We start from the raw sequence: 8,980 nt of genomic DNA, 5'->3' as shown, positions 1-8,980 counted from the left end.
TAAAGTGTCGCGAGCAGCGCACGGGTCTGCCTTCCAGCATGTTCCGCACAGTGCGCGCAGATCCGCCATTAAGCACGTGGCCAGTGCTCGCGTTCGGTTATCTTGTGCGCGGGGCCAACTCCGATCTATGTCAGGCATTGAGGGGAATGATCGGATATGATAATTGGATGGAGGTTTGGAATGAAAAACGATATAGATATAAGTGTCAGATGGAGAAATGGAGGCAAAAGAGGATGCCGATATAATTAGTCCAGAATTGGGTAGAAAGGGCCATATCGTGCACAACGTGGTGTGGTTGTCGTTTTTCTATTATTGGCCTCTGACGATGTAGCTATTGGCACCAAGCTACGAGCCATGCTCTCGCCGATATTGGGTCATTTGCTTCTGTGTTGTGAAAAACAACATCCGTGCAGCCTCTTTAAGAGATATTCATTCATATGCCTTTTCGATGCAACCGGCAATTTCATCCCAGATCATTGGAAACGTCATTCGATCATCTCGAGCTTGTGGCAGAGGTTCGTTCGAGGATGTCGCTGCTCCCTCTCAGCTGCGCCGTCGATGCTCGTGGTGTTGTTGCGGCTTTCTATTCCCCTCCCCCGGCACGTGCTGCACGTGTTGGTCTCTGTGAGGACGCAAATTCGGATTTACCTGAGGGATAAGCAAAAAAGAAGAGTAGAAATGAAGTTAGTGGTGTAAGCAAACCTAGCGATGAGATCCCCGCAACGCACATCCCATTCGACCCACTAGACAAAACGGAACAGGCTATCTAAACGTATATTAATGGAATAACTGTCTTGGGACCACAATATGTTGGATGCCATCTCCTTGGAGGCATGCGTTTCCTCGAACCACAAATATATATATATATATATATATATATATATACATATATATATATATATATATATATATATATATATATATATATATATATATATATATATATAATGCATCAGAAAATAATATTACCCAAACGATTATACAGTACATATGTATGGAGAATTCAAAATACCTTCAGTGCTTCTTGGACGATTGGGAATATTTCAGTCAGAGAACATTTTGAATGCCCCTCCAAGGTACAGTGCGAGTCTGGCTATTCATTCCAGTGGGACATCAATCAAAGTATATGTGCTTTGATTAGTTGTCATATATGCTAATCATTTGGAGAATCACCTGCAAACCTGCACATCGTGTCAATCAGGGTTCAAAACCATCCTCCTCCAGGGTACTTGATTGACACGATGTGCAGGTTTACGTGATGTTACCTGGCTATTGTATCCTCCAGGTTGATTGATCTGAACACCGTCCTGGTGGCGGAGTCGCGATGTACATCAATAACTCCATTTCCATTCTCTGTGTATTGCTCTGACACCTCCCAAACTCCAGGAGGAGTACCTCTGGCTGTGACTTCCCCTCCGTTCTCCACTCGTGTTTGTCTGGGTGTTGTACCGTCCTCCCAACAGTGATGACTCCATCTACATCTCTTTAAGATTACATTGACCAACTTTCAACCACTCAACCTAACTCTCTCTTCCTTATATGTGGCTATTTAAATGGTCATCATGGTAATTGGCTGGGTGTTGGTGTCTCCCTCACCAGCCATGGCACTTCAGCAAAGGACTTCTGTGACTCTATGGGACTGATTCGATCTGCGAACTTTCCCACCCAGATTTCTGTCAATGGTAAATCCTCTCTTCTGGATTTGGTTATGACAAACGTTCTCCGCCAATGTATCTTGCTCTTCCTCCGCTCCAATTAGTTCATCTGATCATGCACATGTGAAGGTCAACATCTCCATGGCCATTCTCAGAGAACATCTTCACTTTAGCTCTTCCAGGAGCCTTGAATCTGTATACACACAAAAAAAAATTAAATGCGAAGTTCTTTCCCCAACCCAACAATGAAAAGTTAACGTGACATAAAATGATAGAATTTTAATGACGTTCAAGTGTATGTATTATCTGAGTTGGCTGGATAGCTTGGAGGTCTACTCACTCGCTTTTGAGCTGTCCAAGCCTGGGTTCAAATCTCAACCAAGCTATAAACTCATCCTGGTGTTCCACTGGTAGGACAATAAATCGATGGATGTGCTGTTCATCGGATGGACATTAAACTGAGCAACCCGTCTCTTAGGATTGATTAGTTGGTGGACATTACATATTCCTCGTTGTCCTTCATGAAAATGAGGCAAATTATCGCCGGCACCATGAACAAATGACAGAATCCTACACTTTCAAGTGAGCATCCTGCATCGGAGTGGCAACTCGTCCAGGATTTGTTTGAGCCGAGAAACGTTTTATCTCGACTCGTGATACGCCCCAGAGCTGTGTCAAGAGTATGGGCCTCAAATTATCACTGGGGAACAAAGTTTTTGTTGCATTGATACCAGCACTTGATCTTACCTAATTTGAGTGTGCTGAATTCAAATCTGAAGTTAGTTTCTCTCTGTAAGCTCTAGATTTTTTGCAATCCACCATTATTTGGTAAGTCACAATTTGAATTAAAAGCAAATTTAAATTAACATATATTTTGACATAAAAAGATGATAGGTGATTCAGAACAATTGATAAGGATGGAATGCAAAGTTCAAATAGGTCCTATTCAGGCAAGAATTTGCGCTTGAAGCTCTTGCGTTTGTGGACTTCCACGGAGCAATCTCGTTTGATGCTTCAGCAGTAGTCTGCCATCATATTTTTGTCCCATCGCCCTTGGTAGTGCTCATCCATCGTCATGAGGTCCTGATGGAAGCGCTCTCCCTGTTCCTCACTTACAGCCCCAAGGTTCTCAGGGAATTGATCAAGGTGACTATTCAGGAAATGGAGCTTGACACTCATGTTGCACCCAAGATCGCGAAAAGCCAACAGCATTCTAGTAACCAGAAACTCATAGTTGTCTGCCTTTTTGTTACCGAGAAAGTTTTGTATAACTGCGACAAAAGACAGCCACGCTGTCTCCTCCTTGTCATTCATCTTCCTTACAAATTCCTCATCACGTACAAGGGCACGAATTTGAGCTCCATCGAACACACCTGCTTTGATCTTCTCGAAAGACAAAGCAGGAAAAGCAGAAACTATATGTTGAAAACATTCACCATCAGTACTCAATGCCTTCACGAACTGTTTCATCAAGCCGAGCTTGATATGGAGTGGGGGGAAAGATGATCTTCTCTCGGCTGACGATTGGGTCATTCACAATGCTTGGCATGCTTGCTTCCAGAGTTTCACGGATGGGCCACTCCTTCTGGATCCAGTGTTTCTCTCGAGCTCGGCTGTCCCACATGCAGAGATGGCATGGAAACTTTGTGAAGCCTTTCTGTTGACCGAGTAGAACGTTGACCATTTCAGGTCCACACAAATGATCCAGTTATGCTCGTGATATTTGAGTAAGTCAATGACCATTTTTATGTCATTATGTTCTTCTCGCAGATGTACTGAGTGACCAACTGGAACCGCTCCATAAACATTGCCATTGTGCAAGAGAATACACTTGAGGCTGTGCTTAGAGGTATCCAGAAATGATCGCCATTCTGTTGGATTATACGAAATAACACCTAATTGCCTGAGAAGACCTGGGATATTGTGGCAGTAAACAAACTGCTTGTCTTCTGAGAAAAAGGCGACAAAGATCTGGTCCCACTTTCGGAAACATGAAACATTTGCAGAGTGGTCAAGTAGATTTTTTTTCTTGCAGCCTGGAGGCCAATACCTAATCTGCTTTCTTGGAGAGCCCCAAATCACGCACCAAGTCATTCAATTCCGGTTGGCTAAACTGCTGAGGGGCTGATGACTGTTTGGTATCAGATGAGGCTTCGGATTCTGAAACCATTTCTTGAAGCCCGTCATCACGACCCTCGTGCTCTTGCTGATCATGTTCACTGCCTTCATCTTCAGATAAGACAAAACCATTAAACACTGGAACGCGGAGTTCCTCAGAGTGCGGAGTAGGTCGAATTGCTGAGGGAATACAGGGAGAGGAGATATTTTGCCGGTTTTTCTTGCCGACACCCTTTGTGTTGACCAGGCAAAAATAGCAGTCAGTTACGTGGTCCTTGGGTTCTAGCCAAACCATGGGAACTCCAAAATGCAGACCCTTTCGTTTTCCTTTTGTCCAGTCACGAAGCATTTCCTCACAATTATGACATACAATATGTGGAGCCCATTTCTTGTCTTGGTCACCAAGGGGAACATCAAAATAGGCTTTATAGGCATGCCTTACAAACGATGTTATATTGCGCTTTTGACGAAGTAGTGTGTAGCAGCCACCTACATAACAGAATGCATCAGGATTATTTACACATTAATGTCTTATTGAAGAAGCCATGATCAGATCTGAAACAAAGAAAAACATAAAGTTAAAGAATATATATCAATAAAGATAAATAAATATCAATAAAGATAAGGAAAATTGATGTCAAATAAATCATGAGCAAATCGTTAGCAGCAAAACGAATATGGTCTTTACTTATTTAGCAGTTTAGGCATCGTATATTTCCACTAAAGTTCGAAATCGCACCCCGAGTTCTCAAGATATCCCTAGTGCAAATAGCAATGGGTGTCCTTTTTTTAGCGAAAATCGCAAGTTTCAAATTGCATGAAAACTAGAGCATGTAGAGGAAAACCGATTTCAGATTTGAAATGAGCATGGCAAAAATACATAGACTACGTTGAAAAATGTCATGCAACAGATAATAAGAAAAAATTTGTTCCCCAGTGTTATGATTTAATCATTGTAGCTTTTCAAGTGAATGGTCTCGTGTTCAAGGCAATCACAAAATTACATGTACACCATCTCATGATTTACTAACATAAACATCAAGTTAATCAAACTAGTTTTATCTCTGGAAATAAAATAATGGCATCTTGTGCTAAGGACGTGGCTGTGCCAGAAAGTTTCAGTCATAAAAATACTGAACTGGTAAATTCATGGTGATATAACAATATGAGTTCTGTGACCTAACAATGAACTTCAACACAGGAGGAGGCCACTAGGCCCATCAAGGCTGTGCAATGGCCTATAGTTGTTTGTGCATGCTCTATCTTTTTTAAATGCTGACCATCAAGCAAGTAAGCAGCACCTACCATTTTTAGCTCACCTGGAGTCCAGTGAGCTTTTGCGATTGAGCAGTGTCCATAGCCAAGTGAGTGAGTAAGTCAGTCCGTAAACACTTCAATCATTGTCGCTTGAACCAAACACACAATTTTGATGAAACTTGGCCATAACCTTCATATCTGATGCCTAACGAAGGTTTATTGACCGCATCAAAATCTGCGCTCATTAAAGGGGTCTATGGTGGGGGGGGGAAGTTTGACCCCCCCAAAATAGGTATTTTCTCTCTTCTCCAAAACTACACACAATTTCAATGAAACTTCACCACAACCTTCATCACCTATGATGTACTAAAGCTTGTTCACAGCATCAACGAAAAATCATGGTCTAAGGGTGTCTGGTTGCATCAGGAATGTGGGGTTTGAGTGACTGTTGCTCCTGATCCAGGTGAGTTTCAGGACACGGTCCTATTTTTAAAGTCTTTGGTATAACGCAGCAGGGATCAGGTTTGAAGTACTGACCTCTCAGACTCAGATACAAAACGGTAAGCATTAAACAACCATTTATACTTGATGCAGAAGAAATATGAAAATGAAATCCACCAATAAATTATTTGCCAAAAACGTTTTGCATCTTCAGAAGAGGTGAACACATCCTCATCCACCTCATTAAGGATACTTCCAGGGAAGGCGTCAGTGCTGCGATCTAAAAGTTGGTTTGAACCCCAGACAAAATTCATTGAGGAGGACAGAGATGATGTACGGTAATGAGACATGGTTAAAGTTTGCTAATGGTACCGTGTCTATTACGTAGGTGCAGTTCCAGAACTTCTAGGATAACTCTGTATGGTGATTGTAGGGATGGTGGGGATTCGTTATGAGAGAATGTTTAAAATTCCGGGTTGGATACAAGAATGGAAAACACCGAAATGTTTACAAAAAGAAAGATGGTTACTTGTGTGGATAGCAAGAGTTTCAGAGGTGACAGTGTTGGGGTGGAAGAAGGAGAGAAGAGCTCAAATGGTTAATGTTGGAGGTAATTGCCACAGAGTTAATGGCATGGGGAACAATCTGTCATAATAGGCATCATGCAGATAGGGACAGCAGAACAGTCAGGCATCTGGAAGCAGGAGGGAATACGGGGGCAACTATGCAGGTCGGATCATGGTCGTGTTCATTTGGATATTGCATTAATTAATTTATAATTATTGTGTGCATTAATGTACATATTTGACTTGTGCCACGACACAACACAACACACAAACATACTCCTGTGAATGGGTTAATGGGTGACCTTATCATGTCTCCTACTTTCCAAAGGTGACACAAAGCGTGTGACTTTAGCGACATCATGTATTTAACGTCCCACTTTGTTCCCTTGAGAATGTGGCAAGGCACGGTGAGCTCAATGGCCTTCCATATTCCAGGACTTCCTTGCACGAGGAAGAGGACATAGGAAATCGATCGAGCTGTTGAATAAGGCAGCATGAAAAATAGATAATTATCCTTACACAGGACTTTCATGAGAAACAGAAATATTCAATTTACCTACTACTCGCGGTCGAGGCCAATCGCCTTGGATGGCCGGTGTCGTTTTTAGCAAGTACCCATCACATAGCTTTCATCTTAATGAAGTGTACAATTAAACACCGTAGATGTTTAACACCCAGCTCGAATAGCCAAAACACCCTTTGAAATAAAGTAATAAAAACTGCCGTGGTGTGTTCAAATGATGATGTGTGTGTGTGTGTGTGTGTGCCAGGTTATACTGGTCACAAGTCCAGGCTAGCCACAAGCAAAGCCAGGCAGACGTCTTTAAAAGCCCCTGCATTGATACGCTTTGGCAGAAATTGGCACATGGAGTTGCCATTTGACCAATGCATTGGTTCAGTAAGAAGCAAACATGAACAGGTGAGTTTTATAAGACTTTGGGCTTGCAGGACATCCTTATGGTACACACAGCCTCCAGGTTCGAATCTCCACCCTGCTATAAACTGTCATCCCGGGCTTTCACAAGTGTGGCGATTCATCAATGCGTGTGCTGTCGCTCGGATGGACGTTGGAAAAAAAAAACATGGGCAAATGCAGGTTGCTGTTATTTCTCTTGCAGCTCACTGGGTAAGCTTGTGTAATTCCAACACCCCTACTTCTCCCCCCCCCCCCCAAGCCCATTGTTACTACAGAGCCAAGTTGGTTCCTACAAGGATCACTTTTATCCCAAGAGCGAGCCCTCCTTACCGGAAATATCCAAGGATGTTAGTTTCCAAATTTGTAGAAACACATTTCAGACCTCGTCACCTCCATCTCTGATTACGGTGACAATATCGACTGGACGCCTTCACTTCAAGGCATGTGTCGTAACTGGATACCTGAATGCACCAAAAAGGGAAATCAGTTCCAAAACAGCCTGGTTCGCAACAGTTAAATCAATCAGTTCAACCAATAATTTATTTTAAACTATTAAAAATGAGGGCTGACAAAATGGCCAAGACTACTTAGAGTTACGATCACTCACCTCTTAAGCTGTTGTAGCCAGGGTTTGAATCCTGACCCAGCTCGCTATAAAACTGTCATCCTGATTTTTCCCAGACAAGGTGATTCATGAATGTGTGTCTCCGTCCCTTGGATGGATGTTAAACTGGGCGGCCTAGCTGCTGGAATGAGTTGGTGCACATTAAAGGTCCAATGGTGTTCTTCACGAAGAGTAGGCAAGCTATTGCCGGCACCATAGCCAAATTCAAAATTCCTGCCATCACTACTGCTGGGAAGCAATGACAAATCACCCCCTTGCCAAGAAACTGCTTCGGCAGCGTCGACGCTCTGTAACAGATCAGAATTAAAAAGGATCAAACAGCAAGATAATGAACAGCAAACATGTAAATAAAAGCTAGAGATAGAGATTTATGGGAAACTAATTTACACACCGGAGTCACAAGTGTACGATATACAAGTCAATACTTTCAATGATACAATCTCACTAAGCATTGAAAATGAAACACTTCAACACAAAACGCAATTGGTTTAAAGAAAAAAAATAAATAATAACTTTACCAATCAACTGTTTTGAGTTCCACATTACTCTTTGGTCGGTGAAACCCACTGGGGCACTTGTCGTCAGAGAAGATCAAGTCTGCCTTCTGCTGCCAATCTTCACACTTTGATACAAGGAATGTCAATCCAATCTATCCAAGTAGGTGGAAGTGAAATCGTAATGATCAGAGACTACACTCAGTAAATTGAGCTTCAACATTGGGTCGAAAAGCTACGACCCCCAAACAGCTCTGTGTCGCAAGTTGGATTCTTGCAATCGGCAATAGCTACGTGCCAACCAGCACAGCTCACACGGACGTGAACTAAACTTGATGCCTAGTCTCATCGTACTATCGACAAAACGTACATAGGCGAACAGGACTCCAACCCTGTACTATCAAGCTGTCACCCAACTTCTGAAAATCAAGCAGGAAATGCATAGCTCTGAATGTACTGTATATACTCATTTGATTGTCTCTTGGATAATCTCTTGCAGCAGAAGCTGGGATGCACGAATGCAGTCTCTTGAGCCCAATTGTGTATATTTTCAAGTGTCTGTGCGTTATTCTTTCACAGCCGAACCGTAGCATCGAGAAGCCCCAACTTCTGAGTTTAAGTCCTTCAGAATCTGGGCAAGGGTGTGAGCTACCACACGTTGGCCTCTTGACCTCCGTTTTGAGGCCACCAAAGGCTGATATAAAGTGTATATTGGGATCAGGCAGTGCTGCCGCCGACCAGCAGGCAAAAGATAACCACCAGGAGGCCAATAACACCGTCACTTTTCAATGTTCAACTATATATATATATATATATATATATATATATATATATATATATATATATATATATATATATATATATATATATATATATATCTCTGATACTCTAGAGAACCATCTTCCAAT

The 8,980-nt window shown here is 42.3% G+C and overlaps 1 long non-coding RNA gene across 1 annotated transcript in view; it reads right to left on the bottom strand.

Annotated features, from left to right (window-relative positions):
* The window catches only part of LOC147029747 (uncharacterized), a 9,571-nt gene extending 1,269 nt beyond the window's left edge, over window positions 1-8,302 (bottom strand). The window contains exons 1-4 of the long non-coding RNA XR_015056067.1: window positions 8,097-8,302; window positions 7,561-7,865; window positions 7,284-7,414; window positions 1-648 (exon numbers count right to left, since the gene is read on the bottom strand). The exon at window positions 1-648 is cut by the window's left edge and continues 1,269 nt beyond it. This is a non-coding gene — a long non-coding RNA (uncharacterized LOC147029747). The remainder of the gene's footprint in view (window positions 649-7,283; window positions 7,415-7,560; window positions 7,866-8,096) is intronic.
* Between the last annotated feature and the right edge of the window lie 678 nt (window positions 8,303-8,980).

Source organism: Eptatretus burgeri, chromosome 3 (genome assembly GCF_056783735.1).
Source record: "Eptatretus burgeri isolate ZD-2024b chromosome 3, Ebu_testis_v1, whole genome shotgun sequence".
In the NCBI taxonomy this organism is placed as follows: Eukaryota; Metazoa; Chordata; class Myxini; order Myxiniformes; family Myxinidae; genus Eptatretus; species Eptatretus burgeri.
This window is presented reverse-complemented; position numbering and strand designations above follow the sequence as displayed.